Here is a 23,216-nt window from a genome sequence, read left to right on the forward strand (position 1 = left end):
AATAAAAGTTAAAAAATAAAAAGTTGTTTGATGAAGGTTTAAAGACCTATGGTTAGAAGAACCACATCAAGTAACACAAGGGGGTGAAAAAAAGTAACAAGGGGGCTTCAAAAAGTTCATGGAAAAATGCAATTATAAAAATATAATGTTTCCATAGACTTTTTGAAGCGTCCTTCTATTTCTATCCTATATTTTAGTGCCCAAGAACTCTGATTTTTATTTTGCTGTTTTGCCTAAACAAAAAGTCCTTTATGCTTACTTCCCAGTTATCCAGAGAGAAGAACTTATCATATACTATATGTACATATTGCTATTTATAACAATCCTCAATGAGAGTGACACTCTCAGAAGGTAGTAGCATCATCGGTTGGAAACATCCTCAAGAAACCAAACACCTGCTGATGGTGGCTGGCTACCAAAAGATATAGCGTCTGGGATATTAAAGGCTGGAAGATAAACAAGTGGCCATCTAGTTCAGAAGCAACAAAGCCCACATGGAAGAAACACACCAGCCTTGTGTGACCACGAGCTGTCAAAGGGATCAGGTATCAAGCATCAAGGAACAAAAAATCATATCATTGTAAATATGGGTGAGTGCAAAGTGGAGACTTAAAGCTCATCGGTAACCAAATGGACACCCCCTTACTGAAAGGTTGTGGGGAGGAGATGAGCCAGTCAGGGTGCAGGGTAGCAAAGATGAAACATATAACTTTGCTCTAGTTCTTAAATGCTTCCTCTCCCCACTATCATGATCCCAATTCTACCTTACAAACCTGGCTAAACCAGAGGATGTACATAGGTACTGATAGCATCTGGAAACATAGGGAACCCAGGACAGATGACTTCTTCAGGACTAGTGGTGAGAGTGGCAATGCCTGGAGGGTGGGAGGGAATGTGGGGTAGAAAGAGGGAGCTGATTACAAGAATCTACGTATATGTCAACTATCTAAAACTCATCAGTGAACCTCTGCTGGTAAGTTTAAAGAGGATTGAGCTAGTTTTAAGAAAAGGAGCCATTAAAAGAGGTCAAATTACATTTTCACCACAATAAATTAAAAAATTTAAAGATCAGAAAGGCATTGTTATTTATTTGAAACCTGGATTATATGGTGTAATGAAAATGTCAGTGTTCACTAATAGGAAGAAGAAACACTCCCATTTAAATAGGTTCCAACTTACAGCACTTGTATTAAGTAGAAGCAATTTTATGCTGTTGAATTTAACTATTTTCTGACTTTGTGTTAATTAAATATTCCTAATCTAATAAAACTTTACATTAAAAAAAGAATCTACATATAATCTCCTCCCTGGGGGATGGACAGCAGAGAAGAGGGCAGGGGAGATGTCAGACAGTGTCACATGACAAAATATAAATTATGAAAGGTTCATGAGGTAGGAGAGAGTGGGGAGGCACAGGGAAAATGAGGAGCCGATATTAAGGGCTCAAGTAGAAAGCAAATGTTTTGAGAATGATGATGGCAACAAATATATATATGTGCTTAAACACAATGGATGTATGTAAGGATTGTGATAAGAATTGTATGAGCCCCCAATAAAATGATTTATTAAAAAGCAACCAAACACCAAAAAATTAAAATTAAAAAAAATACTAACAAAAAAATTTTAAGTAGCCAAATTTACAAACTCAGACATTTTGTTATTGTTTTTCTGACTAGGGTCAACACCTGTGCAAAGGTGGAAACTGTGCTTACAAACTTCTGAGGAAAAGCAGTCAACTAGCTCTTTTCCTAAGTCTCAGCAGCTGTGTTTTCCTGATGACACAGAATCTGTCCACCTGGTCCCACAGATGGTACAGCTGCAGTTAAAGCAAAACACCTGGTTCTGTACAGCCACACCATGCAGTTTGCTAGAACAATGCTAGCTACAGATCAGGCATGCTCAGGCCAGCACTTTCAACATTTTAAACTACAGGATGTTAAAATATGTCTTTCAGTCCCCAGACACAAATACAATGATCATGTTAAGAAAGTTACAATATTAAAGGACTGTTAGAAAGCACAACAATCCTAGACTACAAAGTCAGCTGTCATGAACCATTTCTCAGCTACTTTAGTTATTTATAGGAAGATCATCTTTGATAAAACAAGGCCATTACTCACTCAGCACTTAAGTGTTTCATAAGAATGGTGGTGTCGATACCAGCCAATGAAAATGAATCATTAATAAGTAGTATGTGAAAACTAAGAAAGTTTCTCTAGCTTTAAACATAGGAAATTTTGAATTACAAATGAGACATTTTAAAATTCTTGCCACGATACTTAACATTTACTTAAAATCCCCAGAGGAATTTTCTCCTCTTTGAAGAACAACTCCTAAACATTAGTAACCCCAAAACAGTAATTATTTCTTGTCTAAATAAGCAAAAAAGCTAATATGTTTAATTTTTTGCCATAGTCTTTAATTTGGATGTTAAAAAATTAAGATTTTTAAAGATATTTTGATGGTTTATAGAGGAAAATAGTATGAAAAATTAAACATGTTCCATGAATACATGGCAAATACATGAAATACATTTCAAGCTTCAAAAATATTTATTAAATATACTTCAAATATATTTCATATGTATTTCTAATATGAGAGCTTGGTAAAGCAATACAGTTAGAGATTTGCATCTCTTCAGTGACTTTTCTCTAAGACAGTAGCTGCCAACTTGGAATGCACATGTGACTATCCCAAAAGGATTTAAAATCTGCATCCATGTCCCACCTTCCAAAATTCTGATTAACTGTATGAAGTGCCACCTGACCAAATAATGATTTTTAAAAGCTTCCTGGGACCCTCCAGTTCCCTTTCCCATCGGATCAAAACACTGGTCTGGGTGGTCGTAAAAGGAGGAAAAGAAACATTGAAGCCTGCCCCTCAGTGCTCTTGGAGCCTGGGCTAGTTTCAGACAGGGTCATAAAAAAAAAAAAAAAAAAAGCTTCCTGGGATAAACCTTTTATTATTCTTTTGCAATTCACAGACACTGATGTAAAGTTTCACTTTTATGTGAAATCTAGACAAAGAATGATTCCATTACTCCAAAATATTCCCTGTGCTAGCCCCTGACAGTCATACACTCTCCTCTCTCCATCCCTAATCTTGGGCAGCCCCTGATCAGTTAGACACTACTATAATAATGTCTTGTGAAACATGTTGTATAATGTGCTTGTTACCTTTGGAGACTGGCTTCTTACTGCTTCCTCTGGGCTGCATCCAGTTTCCTGTAACAGCAGCTTCTTTTTACAGCTGAATGATACTCTAATGTGCGGCTATACCACAATGTGCTTACCCATTCACCTGTTAAAGAATACTTGGGCTGTTTCCAGATTTTAACCATTAGGAGTAGAGCCATTCATGGTACAACTTTTGTGTAGCCACAAGTTTTTTATTTCTTTAGGATAAATGCAGAGGAATGTGACTGCTGGGAACCAGCGTAGGGATGTTTCATTTTATAAGAAACTACCCAATTATTTTCCAGCGTGGCATCAACATTTTGCGCCCCGACCAGCAGTGGTCTGAGAGACCCAGCTGTCCTTCATCCTTGCCAGGATTCTTATGTTGGCCATTCCAACAGGTGTGGGGGTGTCCTATAGAGATTTGCTAGCATTTTCCTAGTTGATAATGATGCTAAGTATTTTTTTTTTTTTTGATGCTAAGTATTTTTTCATGTGCTTTTTTTAGTTGCTCATCCACCTATCTTCTTTGGGAAAATATTTGTTCAAGTTTTTTGTGCCCATCCTGTTAGTATGTTTTTCTTATTGTTCAAAGTCTTATGAGTTCTTTACATATTCTGGATATATAACTTTTTATAAATAATTTTATTGGGAGCTCTGACACAATCCATTACACCCACTCATTGTGTCACGCACCTTTGTACATATGTTGCCATTATTTTCAAAAACATTTTCTTTCTACTTGAGTCCTTGATATCAGCTCTTTTTCACTACCTTTACCACCCTCCCGAGCCCTCGATAATTTATAAATTACTTGTATTTTCATATCTTACACTGTCCCTATCACCCACATTTCTGTTGTTCATCCCCCTAGGGGGTGGAGGTGTGGGTTACACATTGATCATAGTGTGATGTATAACACCACCTTCCCCTTACCCTCCTGCTATCATTACTCTCATTACTGTTCCTGAAGGGTTTATTCCATGTGTCAAGAGCTCTTAATCTGTACTGGTGGTGTACATGCTCTGGTCTAGATAGATTACGTGTTTTGTGGGAAATAGGAGTTGCAAAACTTTTCTGCAGTCACCAACATGAGTCTAACATGCAACCGAAATTGAGAACTAATGCCTAAGAATGGAGTCAGGAGCTCAGAGCTATGCTCTACTCTTAATTCCCTGATACTAAATAGTGTGGCCCACACCCCACAGGACTGTCACCACCTGTGCGCTTGTTAGAAATGCCCATCTCAGACCCAGCCCCGGTTAATGACTCAAGACTACAGTTAAACAAAAGCTTCAGTGCATCAAACACACACCACAACTGAGACATCCTTCCAAAAACCAAAGCAAAGACCCACTGTCCAACTCATGGAGACCCTACAGAATGGAGTAGGTTTCCAAGGCTGTAATCTCATGGAAGCACACTGCCACATCTTTGTGCCTTGGAGCAGTTAGTGTGTTCAAACCACTAACCTTTTGTTTGACAGCTGGGCACTTGAACAAGTGTGCCACACAGGGCTCCTTTATAATCACTGCCCCATTATTTGATTCCTGATGTGACTAAGTACGTAAGAAAATTGGAAGGAGGATGACTTATCTGAGAATGACTTGAGAATATCCAAAAATCCATCTGATAGCTTGACAACCAATTATCTGTGGTTCTGGGACAAAGCTAGGAGTAACAGGTTAAAACTAAGAGCTAAAAAACAAAACAACAACGAAGTAGATTCCACACAACTTTGGAAAACAGAAGCATCTTTGAAGCTAGGGAACACAGAAGCAGCTCCCAAGCACAGGGAGAACTGCACCTCAGAAAGCTCTCTAGGATGAGAGGCAGAGCAGCGGAAAGATGCAGAACTGGATAAATACAAAGATCTTTCCGAATGCTTGTAGGTCAGTAAGAGTCAGGATGCGTACTCATAACCTCAAATGAGAAGCCTATTAGAACAATTACTGCCTCTTTTCTACATTCTGGTTTAAATTTTGCTTCTGGTCTTATTCAAACTGTCCTCTCTGCCCGGACCCCTGTCCTCTGCAGCTCCATTAAATGAGAACACAAATCAGAAAACTAAAAGCAGCCATCAGCCCCGCCGTCTATCTTTTCTAGTTACCACAAACTATCCAGTATCAAAATAGCTTTTGCTTCAAGTGATGAAAACTTTAGGATTGAAAAAAATAGTGTTTTTCCAAATTGACTCTGCCTACTCCTGGTCTGAGTGCAGTCTTTAGATTACCTATATAATAATTAATTGGGAAAATTCAAAACTCACTGCCATCAAGTCAATTCTGACTCTCATATTGACCCCCTTCCCCTCTCTTGTGGAGCCCTGGTGGAGAAATGAGTTACAGGGAGGCTAACTGCAATGTTAATGGTTTCAAACCACCTTTGGCCCCACAGGAAAGATGAGACTGTGTACTCCTGTAAAGATTTAGTCTCTTAAATTAAGATACTAAGAAAAATAGAAGAAAAGGTAGACAAAAAAGATGTGCAGCCTCTGAAACCCACAGGGCAGCTCTACTCTGTTCTACAGGGTGCCTATGAGAATTAAACTGGGCAGTTTGGTGAAAGGCCAATTCCTGGGCACCACCTGATCTTCAGACTTTCAATCTGGAGGGATAAGGCCGCAGATGCTGCATTGAACTAGCTTCCTGGAAGCTTGTGTGCACAGCATTTTGTTTTTTTCTTTCTTTCATTAATTATTATTTTCAACTAAGTCTGTTTGCCACAAGCAAGCCTCTAGAGCAGAGAAGAACTGCTCCATAAGGTTTCCAAGGTTCTAAATCTTCACACAAACAGGCTGCCATCTGGATGTGCTTTATACAATTGATGTATGTATATGTATGGATGGTGATAAGAGTTGTATGGGTCCCTAATAAAATGTAAAAAAAGAAAAGAGGAGAAAAAAATGATTAGGGCAGGGACTGTACAGATGTGCTTTATACAATTGATGTATGTATATGTATGAACTGTGATAAGAATTATATGAGCCCCTAATAAATTGTTAAAATTTAAAAAATAAAAATAAAAATAAATAAAAAAAAAAACAAAAACAGGCTGCCATCCTGACATGGAGGGAGTAGAGAAGTGGGGAAGTTAAAAGACAAAGAAATTTTTCCATGAACTCTCTGAAGCCCGTCATATCTACTGGGCCCACTGTTGTGCCCAGAGCAGCCTGTTGAACAACTTACCAGACCCACCCACCTTTTAGTTAGCAGGCAAGCACTTAACCATTGCACCACCAAGGCTCCTTTGCTCGCTAATAGCTTTGTGCCACGATGGGTTGAAAGCTGGCATGGCGCCTATGACTTTGGCTTGGAGGGATGACTCCGCCGGATGCTACTCTCTTCCTCTGTGTCAACAAGACCAAGAAGGACCTATGTTCATTTCCAGCACACTTCTGTCTGGTTAGAGAACCCATTAATTCTTTTTAAAATTTACTTACTATTAAGTCAGATGAAAAAGCATCCTCTCTTACCAACCCATGTAATAGGTGCATCTGCAGAAGCCAATTGCTCCAGAAAGGACGAGTTTGCACTTTGTGAGGAAGGGAAGAGGATTTGAATGGCGCTTGGCAACTTCAGGAAGCATTCCATCATACACCTGCCTTTCTTACAGAGCCTTTGCAAAGGTCTCTGAAATGAAAGGTGTGATCCCCTGAAAGGCATCTCACTCTAACACTGAGCAAATCAATACTGAATGTTGCTGTCGTTTATAAAATCTGTTCCAAGGTACTTAAGACAACGTAAGAGATAAACGTCGTTGCTGTTGTTTAAATCAAAGATCTGATGAAACAGTTTTGTAGATGTTCCCTAGCTGACTGGAAATTATTAAGCCTCAGCAAGATATTAAGTTGAGTATAGTTCCGCTTGTGAGAAACACTACACATTTGTGTACTACAGAGGTCCCTGGAGAGACAAGCTTTCAGTGATGAGGTGAAAAGAAATTTTAACTTGTTACTCTAGGTATTGGAATTTCTTCTTTTTCCCTAAGAATGCCTAGTATTACTTGAGTGAAATGTTTTTCAAAAAGGCTAGTGTCGGTTCATGGCCCTGCTCTGGAGGAGCTGCCCTGGAAATTTTGTGTATTGGATAGCAAGAGTGAAAAGTTCTTCAGTGACTGTTACAGTGTCGGTGAGAGCACAGAATTTCAAATTCTCAAGGGGATTTAGACCTCCTGGACCAATGAAGACTAGATGAATTATTGCCCTGAACTTAATTCTCAAACTATACTCCCGCCAACCCCCTGAAAGCCGGCTTTGAACTAAATCATAAAACTCTGCCATCAAGCCTTGTCCAACTCACAGCAACCCTGTAAGACATCGTTTAAGCCATTCCAAACTTATTTTCATTTGATTTTAACTAAAGAAGCCATGAGACCAAAAGGTCAACGATTACGTAAAGCAAACATCAGGTGAGGAAGCAGGCAGGGAAACACTAAAACACTGAAAATTGACCCACCAGGACTCAATTAAGAAGAATGCTGCTGCAACTTCAAAAAGGTAACGTATCATTGAACAATTTAAACAAGATTGAACAAAATGTGAGCCTAATGAATTGTGTAAACTTTCACTAAATGCACAATATTATTTTCAAGTGTTTCTTTTCATATTTTAAAATATAGTTCAAGATTGAGTGATTGGCTAAAGTCACATCTTGAATCCCAAGCATAAACTGAAATCTAAGTGTTGAAAAATCAATCCTAAAGTCACATCTTGAATCCCAAGCATAAACTGAAATCTAAGTGTTGAAAAATCAATCCAAAATTATTTTTGCACTAAGCTACACTGTCTATATAGACAGACACACTCACTCACTGCCAACAAATCAATTCTGACTCACAGGGACACAATACAACTGGCCCTGTTGAGTTTCCAAGACCTTTAAATATCTTTATGGGAAGGCTGTCCCACTGTCTTCCTGAAGTGCAGCTGGTGACTTCGAACTGCCAAGCTGTGATGCGCAGCCCTATGTTTACCACACTGCACCACCAGGCCTCCTTTAGAAAACTGGTGACTTCTAATGGCTGACCTTGCCAAGTCAACGCGAATCCCACTACTCCACCCCCCAGGGCACTCTACCTAGCTACAAGGACCTATTTAATAAGAAGAAAATTACACATATGTCACTGACAGATCTTTCACGACAGGTTTCTTTTCAATTTATTCAGGGTAAATTAAAAATACTCAAAACCTCTATCTCCCTCTAATCTGTGGAATGGAAACCAGTCTGTCACGGTCTAGTATTTCACAGGCCTGGACTGTCTGCTTGTTCTCCTTGTCATCTTCAGGAGGGTCCACATGTAAACAGGGGTGAGCTGGCAAATGAATAAATGTACAAAGAGATTCTTCCCTTTAAACAAGTTTGTGCTCATCATGTCCAAACTCTCACAATAAATGAACTCTTCAGCAGCCTCCCAGCTAAAAAGCTGGAGTCAAGCCAATTATGCCCTAATAAGAACCCAATTTCTTATTTCTGAGAGCAGAAGTTTAAATAAACCCCTTTTGGGTTTACAAATCCTTGCCAACCACCCCAGATAATCCTGTCACACTTAGTTCCAAATCTGCATTTATGTAAATATGCTACAATCAAGCAAGCTTTGATTACTGCACATTAGAGTTGTCATTGCCACAACCAACATGTGCTTAGAAAAACTTGGAAACTTTGATTGCTTAAAAATTGTTTATTTAAAGTGACAGCCTTAATTGGAAGAGAAAAGACGACTAAAAAATTAAATCTGAGCCAGTTGCTGCCTCCAAATTTTGCATGCCCCAATTACTCTGCATAGCTATCCTCTTCACCTGCCGCCACCAGAGTGAAGGAAGTAAGGTTATTAAAGGTATTATTACATTGTTAGAGAGTGTCAGATGCCATATACAGCGCTGAGGGGTTTTGGGGTGTCTCCTTCGGATTTGGTACTTCCGACTCCCTGAATGACAGACTAGATAGCCCTCACAGACTAGAATAAGCACCTCAGAGACCTTCAGTTCAACGACCTTTGTACTTTCCTAGGGAGCCCTGGTGGTACAGTGGTTACACACTGGACTGCTAATCTCAAGGTTAGCAGTTGGAAATCACTAGCTGCTCCTTATAAGAAAGGTTTTCTACACATGTAGAGAGTAACAGTGTCTGAAACTCACAAGGATCGTTCTACCCTGACTTTAGGATCACTAGGAGTTGATCGACGTAATGGCAGTGAGTTTAGTTTTTTGCTTTATATGGCCCTGTTGGGTAAGCACTGGATTATTAACCACAAGGTTGGTAGTTCAAACCCATCAAGTGCTCCAAGGGGTAAAGATGAAGTTATCTGCTCTATTCAACATTTATAGGCTTAAAACCTTCATGAGGTCACTGTGAGTCAGAATCAACTCAATGTCAAAAGGTTTGGATTTTATATTTCAAATATTCATTTGCCTCAACAGAAACAAAAACCTAAGTATTCACTGTGCACACTTCCTAGATGCTCAAAACAAGCTCAAAGATTGCTAGGACAGCAAGGACAGAGCATCCAATCACTCTCTCTGTCTTTGTTCTGATAAAAAGCAGTTTCACATAAATGGGAAGGAAGCTTTTAGCACAGGCACCAAATGTAGAAGACAAAGAGACTGAGGCAAAATAAAATCAATGACAACAGAATAAATAAGGCCATGATTCAACAGGAAAAGCTGATCAGCAAGTGGACAACATGAGTTAATGCTCACTGCCAAAAGATATACCGGAGGTCAGCAGTCCTTATGGGACAGCAAAGTTCCATCTGAACGCCTTCTTCTAATTAGAAGCATCACAAGAAGATAATGTGGGGGCAGGACAGAATGGCTCAAACAGTGGTTTATAACCAGGCAAGAATGAGAATCACCTAGGAGAGGATGTTAAAAAAAATTATCACACGTTGAAGTATTAAAAAACTCTGCTAGGTGACTCTGAAAACACACACCACTCCCCAATACACACATACCACACACACCCCACACTCCCAACTTGCCCACATTCACTCCTATCCCAGAGGAAAATGAGTCTTCTGGTTGTCAAAATCTTGAAGCACCAAACAATGGAAAGCTTATTAAAAGATGGCATCAGCTAAATTGCTGCACTGTATTACAAACATGTGGGGGTGATAACCTGCAAGAAAACAGTAACTGAGAATTCTTCTACTTCCTTAACTTACAGGTGGAAAGATAAGACTTTCTACACCCATAAAAAGTAGTCTTAGAAACCCACAGGGGCAGTTGTACCCTTTCATATCATCACTGAGTCTGAATCGACTCAATGGCAGTGAGTTGATTCCTTAACTTAATGGTTCTTTGTTGGGCTACACCACTTACAAAACATAATTGTCTTTTCAGCATTCCATGCTAATGGCAAGCAAGCAGCAGTACTACACACAATACAAATGTCAGCATGAGGCAAATCTCCCAGCTGGGCTTTTTATACCTGATAATATAATCAGTTTACATTAACAGGCAAAATGTCACCATGCATATCAATACAATCAGAAACGCCCCAGTGTCTCCAACCTAAGGGCAAATATTAGAGTGCAACATTCAACGTTTCCCGAAACGCTGCTTTAACCTGCCTGGCCTATTGTTCACTGGCACCGGCTATCAAAAGCCCTGTCCAAATGCTGCCCACAACCCGCCTCCAAAAGTAAGACTCTGTCTTCTTTTACACAGGATCAGATGAAATGGGAGGAGGAGAGAGTGGAGCACATCCTGGCCCACCAGGCTTGGAGGACGATGTTCCTGATTAGAGCAGCCAGTCCACAGATAGGACCACATGGCTGAACCCACTATGAGACATGATGTCCCTCACTGGCCCATAGCCCTACAGGGGACAACACCGGAGACACAGTGTGGGAAATGCACCTGATCTGATCCCGCCACACCGAGGCAAAACACTAAGGGGGTGCAAAAGAACAGCAAGGGAACGGAGCGATGAGGTCCCCAGGGAATGCCGAAGGTGGACTTTGGGGCCAGGGTGTGGTGCCCCAACAGATTGGACTGGAAAACACTCCTAAAGGCCAACAAACAATCCTTGAACTAACTACAAGTTGTTCTTTCCTGTTGTGTTTTGCTTTAGTTTTTGTCATTGGTTTGTTGTTGTATGTTGTGGCTTGGTTTTGATCTGTTTTTGTGCATCTTATTATCTCCGCAGGTGTAAATAAGATAGGCTGGATGAACAATCTGGAGGAGAAAACAACGGGACCAACAGTTCCAGGGGACATGGAAGAGGGGTAGGTGGGGGGAAAGGTAGTGGTGTTAACAAACCCAGGGACAAGGGAACAAGTGATCCAAATCGGTGGTGAGGAGGGTATAGGAGGCCTGGTAGGGCATGATCAAGGGTAAGTAACCAAGAGGATTTACTGAAACCCAAATGAAGACTGAGCATGATACTTGGACAAGAGGAAAGTTAAAGGAAAGAGAGGAAAGAGCTAGAAGGCAAAGAGCATTTATAGAGGTCTAAATGAAGGCATGTACATATGTAAATATATTTATATATGAGGATGGGGAACTAGATCTATGTGCATATATTTATAGGTTTAGTATTAAGGAAGCAGAAGGCCATTGGGCCTCCACTCAAGTACTCCCTCAATGAAAGAATACTTTCTTCATTAAATTGGCATTCTATGATGCTCACCTTCCTGACACAACTGCTGAAGACAAAGCAGGTGGATAAGCAAATGTAGTGAAGAAAGCTGATGGTGCCCAGCTATCAAAAAATATACAGTATGGGGTGTTAAAGGATTGAAGGTAAACAAGTGGTCATCTAGCTCAGAAGCAACAAAGCCCACATGGAAGAAGCACACCAGCCTGTTCGATCATGAGGTGTTAAAGGGATCAGGTATCAGACATCATCAGAACAAAAAATATCATAGTGAATGAGGAGGGGAGTGCAGAATGGAGACCCAAAGCCCATTTGTAGCTCACTGGACATCCCCTTACAGAAGGGTCTCAGGGTGGAGACGAGCCAGTCAGGGTGCGATGTAGCAACAATGAAACATACAACTTTCCCCTAGTTCCTAAATACTTCCCCTGCCCCCTCCCCTACTCTCATGATTCCAATTCTACCTTGCAAGTCTGGCTAGACCAGAAGATGTACACCGGTACAGATAAGAACTGGAAACACAGGAACTCCAGAGCGGATGATTCCTTCAGGACCAGTGGTGTGAGTGGCAATACTGGTAGGGTAGAGGGAGGGTGGGTTGGAAAGGGGGAACCGATTACAAGGATCTACCAGTGACCTCCTCTCTGGGGGATGGACAACAGAAAAGTGGGTAAAGGAAGACGTCGGATAGGGCAAGATATAACAAAATAATAATTTATAAATTATCAAGGGTTCATGAGGGAGGGAGGGGAAAAAATGAAGAGCTGATGCCAGGGGTTTAGTTTAGGTGGGAGAGCAAATGTTTTGAGAATAATGAGGGCAATGAATACATAAATGTGCTTTACACAATTGATGTATGTATGGATTGTGATAAAAATTGTATGAGCCCCTAATAGAATGATTAAAAAATAAAATGAAATATAAAATTAAAAAAAAGTTTCCTGTCTCCAAACCAGGAATGCTTTCCCCATCCGATTTCTCCACGTCGTAAACAGTTGACCCTTGAGCAAAGTGAGAGCTGGGGTGCAGACCATCCCCTGCAGTCAAAAATCCATCAATTTCAACTCCCCCCAAAAAAAAATTATGATGGAATTATACAGTTGATGCAACAATAGGCTCAAACATAAGAACAACTGTGCGGATGGTATGAGACCAGGTAGTGTTTCCTCCTGTTGTACGTCCAGGGTTGCTATGAGTCAGAACCAAGTGGACAGTACCTAACAACATGTATTATGTAGTGTATCCACATAAAAGCTATGTTTCTTTTTCTTTTTTTTTATGAGTGAATTAGTGAGAGAGTTGAGTGAGTGAATTAGTGAGAGAGTAAGTGAGAGTGAGTGAATTAGTGAGAGTGAGTGAGTGTGAGAGAGTGAGTGTGAAAGAGAGTGAATGTGAGAGTGAGTGAGTGAATGAATGAGTGAGTGTGAGAGATTAAGTGAGTGAGTGAGAGAGAGACTGAGAGTGAGTGGATGAGTGAGTGAGTGTGAGTGAGTGGGTGAGTGAGTGAGAGTGAGTGTGAGAGAGAGTGAGACTGAGTGAATGTGAGAGTGAGACAGTAAGTGAGAGAGTGAGTGAGTGTGAGAGAGTAAGTGAGTGAGAGAGTGAGTGGGTGAGTGAGTGAGAGTGAGTGTGAGAGAGTGAGAGACTGAGTGAATGTGAGAGAGAGTGAGACAGTCAGTAAGTGAGAGAGAGGGTGAGTGATTGAATTAGTGAGATAGTGAGTGAGTGTGAGAGAGAGTGAGTGAGAGAGTCAAAAGCTATGTTTTTAAGCTACATTTTAAATATAAAATTAAAAGGTAATTTGCAAAAAAGACACAAGTCATATTTTCCAAAACCAAAATTGAGACACTTGGTCTGAAAGAAGGGCAAGTGCATTAAGTTAATCTATTTCATTGTTTCCTGCCTAGTCTCTACAAGTCCATCTTCATGGGGTCACCAGGGTACTTACTCTATCTAGGACACTGCCTTCATTATGTCATTCTCTCCATGAGCTATTATAAAATCCAAGTATACAAAAAAAAAAGGCAAAAAAGACCTAGCCCTGCCGGAAGACTTCTAGCCTCAGCCCCTGCTATTTCTCTCCCAGTTCTTTAAATCCTATTAACACACAGCTACTTTTAAATACCCCACACCTGGTCTATTCTCAACTTCTCCCTCTCCTCCCCCTTCTTTACTTGGTCACTTTACTGATAAGAGTATAAAAACTGGTATATCTCTTTGGGAGAGTAATTTGGCATCATTTATCAAAATTACATTAATGTACAAACTCTTTACCCAACAATTCTACTTCTAACAATTTACAGAGTCATGGAAAGACATTCTCTACAAAGTTACATTGCAAAGTTTGTAAAATCAAAGAACTGGAATACAAATGTCCATTAATAGTGGGCTGGGTAAAAAAAATTATTTTTAAATGATGAAATCTGTCCAATGAAACACAATACAAAGTGAGTCGGTTCTTTATATACTGATATTATACAACCTACATAAGAATATTCAAGGGCAGGAGGATTAGAGGAGGGTGCAGGGAGAACGGGGAATCAATAACAAGGATCAACTTTAAGACCTCTTCTAGGAAGACAAATAACGGAAAAGTGGGTGAGGGGTGATGGAGGACCATTTAAGATATGGAAATAATAATCTATAACTTATCAAGTGTTCATGAGGGATGGTGGGCGAGGAGGGAGGGGGAAGAAATGGCGAGCTGATATCAGCGGCTCAAGTGGGAAGAGAATGCTTTGAAAATGATGATGGTGGCATATGTGCAAATGTGCTTGACACATTCGATGAATGTATGGATTGTGATAAGAGATGTAAGAGCTCCCAATAAAAGTATTTTAAAAAAAAAAAGAATATGAGGGACTTCAAAAAGTTCACAGAAAAAGGAACTGAAAAACAAAGTGGTTTTACCACACCTTAATTCACTGTGTAACTCACTAGAGTCAACTGTCTAAGTAGTTTATATGTTAGGCTGCTAACTGCAGGGTCTTCAGTTCAAATCCATTAGCCACTCACAAAAGTAAGTCTTTCTCTTCCCTTAAGAAGCTCTAAGGCAGTGGTTCTCAACCTTCCTAATGCCGCGACGCTTTAATACAGTTACTCATGTTGTGGCGACCCCCAACCATAAAATTGTTTTTGTTGCTACTTCATAACTGTAATTTTGCTACTGTTAGGAATCGGGCAACCCCAGGGAAATGTTCATTTGACCCCCAAAGGGGTTACAACCCACAGGTTGAGAACCGCTGCTCTAAGGGCTCAAATACAAAGTAAATGTTTAGAAAATAATGAAGGTAACATATGTACAATTGATGTATGGATTGTTATAAGAGCTGTAAAAGCCCCCAGTAACATGATCTTTAAAACAAATAGAATTAGGAGGTTAAAGGCTAAAGCTTTCTCTGTGGCCTTGATCAAAACAAAGACACATCGTTTAGGGAATGAGTGTCTGAAAAGAAGCTGGTAGTAAGTTCTAGAACACAAGGGTCCTGTTCTGTGAGAGGAAATATTTTTGTTTTATCTTGTCAGTAAGTCAAGATGAGGCATTCTGAGGTGTTATAATTGGTCAGGTCAAAGAAAAACTGAGAGAGATGGAATCAGGAGAGGCAGAGTGGGTTACTAACTGGACTATTAATCGAGAGGTCAGAAAACAGCTTGGAGAAACAGCCAATTTCAATGGTCAGATGGGAAAAAGATGAACCTGAAGCATTTTGGGGTGTGCCAAAAGTAATGAAGTGATTCAAGAATATTGCATTCTTGAAGAGGGGTTCCTAATGGCTGAATGTGGACCCATTTGAGAACTAGAATCAATAATAGCAACAGATTATAGCCCATCAAATAAAATGTGAGTCCATAAACCCATATTAACATATATAAGTAAGAGTAAGACAATTCTCCCTAGAATTCTCTCCAATAAAAGGAATTAAATAGATTAAGCAACTACCAGTACAATTTACTCAAACAAAATTCATCTCCCAATACTAAAGTCAGAGGGTAAAGTTTGTTGAAAAATAAGTTATCTTTATAAATGGACTCAAAATAACCTCCCCCTCTCCCATAAGATTGTATCAATTAAAAAGGGAAAAATAATAAATACTTTTATAGGGGAGATACTTAGCAGGCATCATCTTAACCAAGTGGTTAGTTACTATCATTAATATCATTAGCAATGGACAAATGAATATCATATACTTCCCTCCTGATATATTAAGGACACACATGACTTTGGGATGACCTTGCCAGAAATGCATAATCAAAATCTATCCATGAGAAGAAAAACATCCAAAATGAGGGTTTTTCTAGAAAATAACTGGCCAATACCCTACAGAAAAGTCAAGGTCATGAAAGATAAAGACTGATGGATTGACTCTTCCAGACTGAAGGAAACATGACCACTAAATACAATACATGAACCTAAACCGGATGAGAGTGGGGGGAGGGAGGGTGCGCCCCTTCCTAGTAAAAATATTATCAGAACCAACCACCAAATTTGAACATGATCTGTATGTTAGCTAATATTTCATCTGCGTTTTTTCCTAAGTATACTGGGGTTACATAAGAGCATGTCTTATTTTTGGGAAGTAAGCATTATATACTTTATGGTAAAGATACATTAAATTTGTAACTTACTACAGGAAGTACTCATTATTTTTACACAAATAACATGAATGCTACACATTTTTGCCAGCCAATGCCCTCCTCACTGAAGTATAAGGTACGTCACACCTCCCTGCTCAGCAAAGTATTTTTGGAAGAAAAAGATACTAATTTTGCATACCACGTAATTATTTACACTAAAATATAGTACATTTTTCAGAAGACTACTCCCAAACCAAACTCACTGCCATAGAGTCAATACTGATTCATGGTGACCTCCTGTGGATTTCCCAAACTGTAACCGCCTACTAGAGTAGAAAGCCTACTCTTTCTCCTGTGGAGTTGCTGGTGGATTTGAACTGCTAACCATCTGAATAGCAGTCCAATGTTTAACCACTATACCATCAGAGCTCCCGGAAGATTACCATGAACATTAATAAATGAAGGAAGGATTTGGTTACACATATCCTTGATAATGGAGACTCATTTCTCATCTCTTTCTCTTTGATTCTTACGCTAATAAAACTTTTTTCTGCTCACTAAACAAAAACAAAAGGAAGGGAAGAGTGAGCCTCCGTGACACAATGGTTAAGCAACTAACCGATTCAAATCCATGAGCCACCAAGAGAAAGAAAGGGCAACTTACTTCCATAAAGATTTAAGGCCCTGTCCTATGACCTAAGGTCATTCAGAGTCAGGAACAACACCAATGGTAGCATGTGTGTGTGGTTAGCGTAGCTCCATCAGAATGGATCTCTAGCTCCATGTAACTTCAAACAAGTGAAAGTAGGCTAAGTTTACAAAGCAATAAAGAAAATACCAGTAAGAGACAAAAAGGGCAAAGTTGTGTGTCAAAGCCATTAAGTGTACAATGCCTGGCACAAAAAGTCCCTGGGTTACAAACAGCTGACCTTAAGTATAACTTTTACAACCCCCCTTCCAATATTAAAGATCTGAGGTACAAACGATGGTGTGCAGTAACAAATGGGTACTATTCTGCAATGAAGCATTCTTATGATTATTCCATTATTATGGTAACAATGTTTCAGTGTATCTGGAAATGTTTTTATAATGCTTTTTGTGCATAAAAAGGGATACTATAAATTATGATTTGTCACAGTTTATAGATGTCATTGTACCTATCTTCTGATTTAGGTACACATTAAATTTAAAGACACTTATGAATGGAAGCCATTTGTAACCCCGGAACTGTCTGCAGTAACATTTCACTTAAGCTGTTGGCAAGGTCAAATTACATAATTGTCACCATCAGTTAATTTAATTGAAAGGTCTAGCCAACATCAACACTATAAATTTAGACCAAAGGATACCTAGCTCTGGGTTATTCTGACCTGCACTTGAATGTCTGCATTTCATTACAATGTAAAGGGCAGAGAGAGGGAGAATCAAACTCTTAAAAGAGCCACATTCCAAAGTAAAGGTTGCTGGCACCATCTCTCCACTGTAGTAGACCTCTTCTCACAGAGCTGTGCAGAATGAGCCTGTGTGGTTGGGGGGGCGGGGGGAAGGGTTGAAGTTCACTGACATCACCTGCTCAGCTGCTAAAATCAGAAAATTTGTGGTCAACTGGTAACTCCTTCCCAGGATTTTTCTAAGACAGACCTTTTAACAGAAAGTCTAGCAAAGAGTTGGGGGTTTTTTCTCCCTCTTTTAAGAACTGGCTGGAAAAGTCAGACTGAGTTCACACATTGTTGCTATTGGCTGATATCACAAGTTTAATGAATGGTTCCTGGCCCCAAGAGTTTCCAATATCCTCAAGGCCTTCTAGGGGCCAGAGACAGAAAGCAGACAAGCTAAGTCGACTTCACTGAGCCCATAATAAAACCCAGAAACAGGCTCTGTGGTGTACATACATGGCTCAGGTTGCACATGGGGCTTGCCGGTGTGGTGCTATCCAGGCTCTGTCCTTAGTAATCAGATCCATGCACAAACGATCTCTAGGGAAGAAATTCTCCAGTAACAGCCCTCAAACTTTCAGGGATTTGAAGCAGACCTTTATACCTAAGTGATCACTTTCTGACTTTAGGTTTAAAATACTCTAAATCTAAAAGGGTCTGAAACCAACAGGTAAAAAAATACTCTGAATCTAAAAGCATCTGAAACCAGCAGGTAAAGGAGATTTACTTTCCCACCACTCCTCACTGTTTTTACTACCCTGGAAGAGATAGGAACTTAAAGCATAACTCATCTTGGGTCTACTCATTCATTAAAAACTATTAATTTGGGGAACCAATTACAAGAATCTACATATAACCTCCTCCCTGGGGGATGGACAACAGGAAAGTGGGTGAAGGGATATGCCAGACTATGTAAGATATGACAAAATTATAGTAATTTATAAATTATTGGGAGGGAGTGGGAGGGAAAAAAGGAAAATGAGCTGATTCCAGGAACCCAAGCGGAAGGCGAATTTTGAGAATGATGAGGGCAACGAATGTGTAAGGGTGCTTTACTCAATCGATGTATGTATGGACTGTGATAAGAGTTGTATCAGCCCCAATAAAATTATTTTTAAAAATTATCAAGGGTTCATGAGGAAGGGGGAAGTAGAGGGGAGGGGAAAAATGAGGAGCTGATACCAAGGGCTCAAGCAGAAGCAAATGTTTTGAGAATGATGATGGCAACAAATGTACAAATGTGCTTGACACAATGGATGGATGTATGGATTGTGATAAGAGTTGTACGAGACCCCAATAAAATGATTAAAAAAGACAACTATCAATTAAACCATTTTTTCTGTGCCTACATTCATTAAAGTCAGCAACCAATCATAAAGTCTGGACTCACATAACCTACACCAAGCTTACTATTCAAGAACAAGCAAAAAGGCCATTTCTACTGATTTCTAGACTCTATTCTGATGTAGAAAGGCCAACCAGCTCCAAAATAAACCAAAAAAACTTCACTGCCATTGAGTCAATGCTGACTTAATGCGACCAGATAGGACAGAATATAACTGCCCCTGTGGTTTTCCTAACTCTTTACCAGAGTAGAAAGCCTCTTCTCTTCTTCCTCCCAAGGAGCCTTGCAGTTAGTAGCCCTATGTGTAACCACTATGCCACCAGGGCTCCTTTTAAAAAAATCTTTTTATTGGGGGCTCATACAACTCTTTTCACAATCCATACATGGTGTCAAGCACATTTGTAACTTGTTGCCATTATCATTCTCAGAACATTTTCTTTCTACTTGAACCCTTGATATCAGCTCATTTTTTCCCTTGCTCTGCCACCCTCCCTCTCAAACCCTTGATAATTTATAAATTATTTTTGCTTGTTTCTTTTCTTTTTTAAAAAATTATTTTAATAGGAGCTCATACAACTCCTATCACAATCCATACATACATCAATTGTGTAAAGCACATTTGCACATTCATTGCCCAAATTATTTTTTTTCATGTTTTTTAAAAATAATTAAATCATTTTATTGGGGGTTTGTACAACTCTTATCACAATCCACACATACATCCACTGTGTCAAGCACTTTTGTACATTTATTTCCCTCATCATTTTCAAAACATTTGATTTCTGCTTGAGCCCTGTGTATCTGTCCATCCCCCAGGGAGGGTATATGTAGATCCTTGTAATCTTGTAATCTGTTCCCCCTTTCTCCCTCACCTTCCCTCCACCCTCCTGGTATCACCATTCTTCTCACCACTGGTCCTGTGAGATTCATCTGTCCTGGATTCCCTGTGTTTCCAGTTCCTATCTTTACAGTGTACATCCTCCGGTCCAGCAGGATTTGTAAGGTAGAACTGGGATCATGATAGTGAGGGAAAGGAAGCATTCAAGAATTAAAGGAAAATTGTATGTTTCATCATTGCTATACTGCACCCTGACTAGCTCATCTCCTCCCCGTGACCCTTCTGCAAGGGGATGTCTGCTTGCAGGGCTTCTTTCAATTCCAAACTAGCATACATTTATTCAGAAGCTAAAGCCAAGGCAAAATTACTTTAAGTGTCCAAACCCTGATTCTATTGGGTAAATCCCAACCTTCTAAACATCAGTAATCAAACGACGGCTTTGTTACCAAAATAACTTGTATCTTTTTATTACTAATTCGGATTTAATAGATATATGATTCCATACTTCAGTCATAAAAGAACTTACTAAATCTTTTTTTATCATTTTATTGGGAGCTCTTACAGATAAGCCTAACATTCCACCATTTAATCACATCAAGCAGTATTAAACAATTGCTAACACAATCAGTTTCAAAACATTTTCTTTCTTGAACTTCTGGATATCAGCTCCTTTTGTCCCCTTCCTCCCCCATGCCCCACAGAAACCCTTATTCTCCCCACCCACCATCTTACACAGTGCTATCTATCCATTCACATACTATTCTGTACTCGATCCCATCAAGTGAGGTTACACAGTCATCAATACTTTCAGCTCCCCATCCTCCCATCCCCAAGCCCCTTCCCATACCCTCAGGGAACCACCACAGTCACTGTTTCGGAAGGGTTATCTGCCTTGACTTGCATATACCAAGCAATCTTAGAACTTATATCTCTCTATGACTGAACTACTGAATAGTGTATATATGGATTAAGTACCAATAAAATTTGTTAAAATAAATAAATAAAAATAAAAGAACTTATACCAAACTCTACACAGGGCTCATTGAAATGTAAACTCTAACATGTAGCTAAAGGTGATTAAATTGAGGTTTTACAATATTTTTGCTCCAGCTTTTTCAAGTCACTTCACTCAACGGCCACCATATGGAGGCAAGTGATGTACAACCTCAAGCAACGAGAGCCTGAACATCCTCCCTAAATTGGAATTTAACAGTGATGGAGATTGAAGAACTGAGATTTGCTTTTTCCATTCATTGTGACATTTTAAATGAGTTATGGGCTGAGGTTCTGTAATCAGGAAGATTTAGATTTTAATCCAGGCTTGTCAGATGAATAGCTGATTAATTACCTCCAGCTTGTAAAATTCGGATTTAAGGCTTACCTCAAAGAATGGAAGTTAATAAAAAAAATGGAAATAAAGATTAAAAGGCAAAAGATGGGTATGTAACTTAGCACAGTCTAGCCCCAAATAAGCAGTCAATAGGCAGGAATGAACTTCATTTATAGATTTTTTAAATTTCTCATAAGTTTAATAATTTCCCAGTAGAATTAGGACACAAGCCCTGAATCTGTCTACAAATTCTGCTTTTTCCCATTATCCAAACAAGCTGGCTCATGTCTCGTCTACCTCTGCCTCTAGAAAGTCTTTGTGGTCAACTGGCACCAACTGGGCTCGGACTCCTGGGCACCTTACAAATACCTTCAGGATCTCTGCATGGCTGTGGCATTCACCTCTCTGAGAGGCCCTTGTTTGCAAGGACCCTCTACTTTGCCAAACATGTCCTTTTCTTGAGACTGGTCTCTTCTGATAACATAAGCAAGAGGCAATTTCACCATCCTTACTTCTGACTCAATCACTGCCATAGAGTTGATTCCAACTCACAGTAACACTTTATTCTTTTTATAGTCCAAGGGATGGATACACAATTCAAATGCAACTCCTGCCTTTTTCTCAGTGTCCAACTTTCATGTGTATATGAAGCAATGGAAGAGACTATGGCTTGGTTAAGGTGCACATTCTATAAGATCTTTTACTTATCAGAGGTTGACTCAAAGCACACCCTACACCAAATCTTTCTATTAACCTGACAAAGACAACCCAGTACCTTTGCTTTTAGGAAAGTTTAAATTCTTGTGCAGTAGACTTGCTCAATGCAATATATCCTATGACTTCTTGACTGCTTCTTCCATGAAGGTTGACTTTTGATCCAACTAGAAAAATCCTTTAAAATTCCAGTTTCCCCCATTTATTATGATGATGTCAATTATTCCAGTTATGGATTCATCTTTCACTTAAGCAAGTTATTAACTGTAATGTAACTTGTTGTGCTCATTAAGGAAACTGACTGCCCAAACAGTGATGGACTCAAGGTCTACAGGGAACCTGCAGAGCTATTTGTCTCCAGAATAACTGGTCCCAGACATTTTCTTTTTTTATGTTTATGGTCCCAGATTTTTTGGTGGTTTTTCTCATCCAAGTTTGGGAAAATAACTAAATACATCAATGTAGCATAAACTAAAACCAAACCCAACGCAAACTGCCATTGAGTTGATTCCAACTCACAGGAATCCTAGGGAAGAGTACATCTGTTCTCACAGGGTTTCCTAGACTGTAAATCTTTATTTCTCTAATCATTTTATTGGGGGGCTCTTACAGCTCTTATCACAGTCCATTGTGTCGTGCATTATCTGTACATATGTTGCCATCATCACTTTCAAAACATTTTCTTTCTACTTGAGCCCTTGCTATCAGCTCACACACAAACCCTGTTCCCCACCCTCCCTCCCTATGATCTGATTTTTTTTTTTCATGCCTTACACCAACCACTGTCTCCCTTCACTCACTTTTCTGTTGTCCTGGACTGTAAATCTTTGTGGGATTTTTTTTTTTCATGCCTTACACCAACCACTGTCTCCCTTCACTCACTTTTCTGTTGTCCTGGACTGTAAATCTTTGTGGGAGAAGGCAGCCTCAATGTTTCTCCTTGGAGGGACTGATGAACTTGAAAATTATTGTGGTTAACAGCGCAACACCTAACCCATATTGCCACCTGGCCAATGTGGCATAGCTGGTAAGAAGGACAGGAAAGGATGAGGGACGCTTGTCTGTATGCTTGCTTAGGGTAGTACCTCTCTCCTCACCATCTGATTTAGTTCTTTTAAATTTGCAACAAGTGGGAGAAGCAAACAAGTACCTCTGTTAGTACCTGTAGCACATAAGTAAGCTCAGAGAGAACATCTAAGAAATCA

General features: G+C 39.6%; 1 protein-coding gene and 1 non-coding gene across 5 annotated transcripts in view; one reads left to right on the top strand and one right to left on the bottom strand.

The window, feature by feature from the left end:
* Positions 1 to 23,216, bottom strand: part of CBFA2T2 (CBFA2/RUNX1 partner transcriptional co-repressor 2) — a 166,230-nt gene that overhangs the window by 135,996 nt on the left and 7,018 nt on the right. The gene's annotated exons all lie outside the window — the stretch shown is intronic.
* On the top strand, positions 2,797 to 2,917 carry LOC142423664 (small nucleolar RNA SNORA61). Its single transcript, XR_012779268.1, has one exon. It is a non-coding gene; the product is annotated as a small nucleolar RNA SNORA61 (small nucleolar RNA).

This window comes from Tenrec ecaudatus, chromosome 12 (genome assembly GCF_050624435.1).
Source record: "Tenrec ecaudatus isolate mTenEca1 chromosome 12, mTenEca1.hap1, whole genome shotgun sequence".
Classification (NCBI taxonomy): domain Eukaryota; kingdom Metazoa; phylum Chordata; class Mammalia; order Afrosoricida; family Tenrecidae; genus Tenrec; species Tenrec ecaudatus.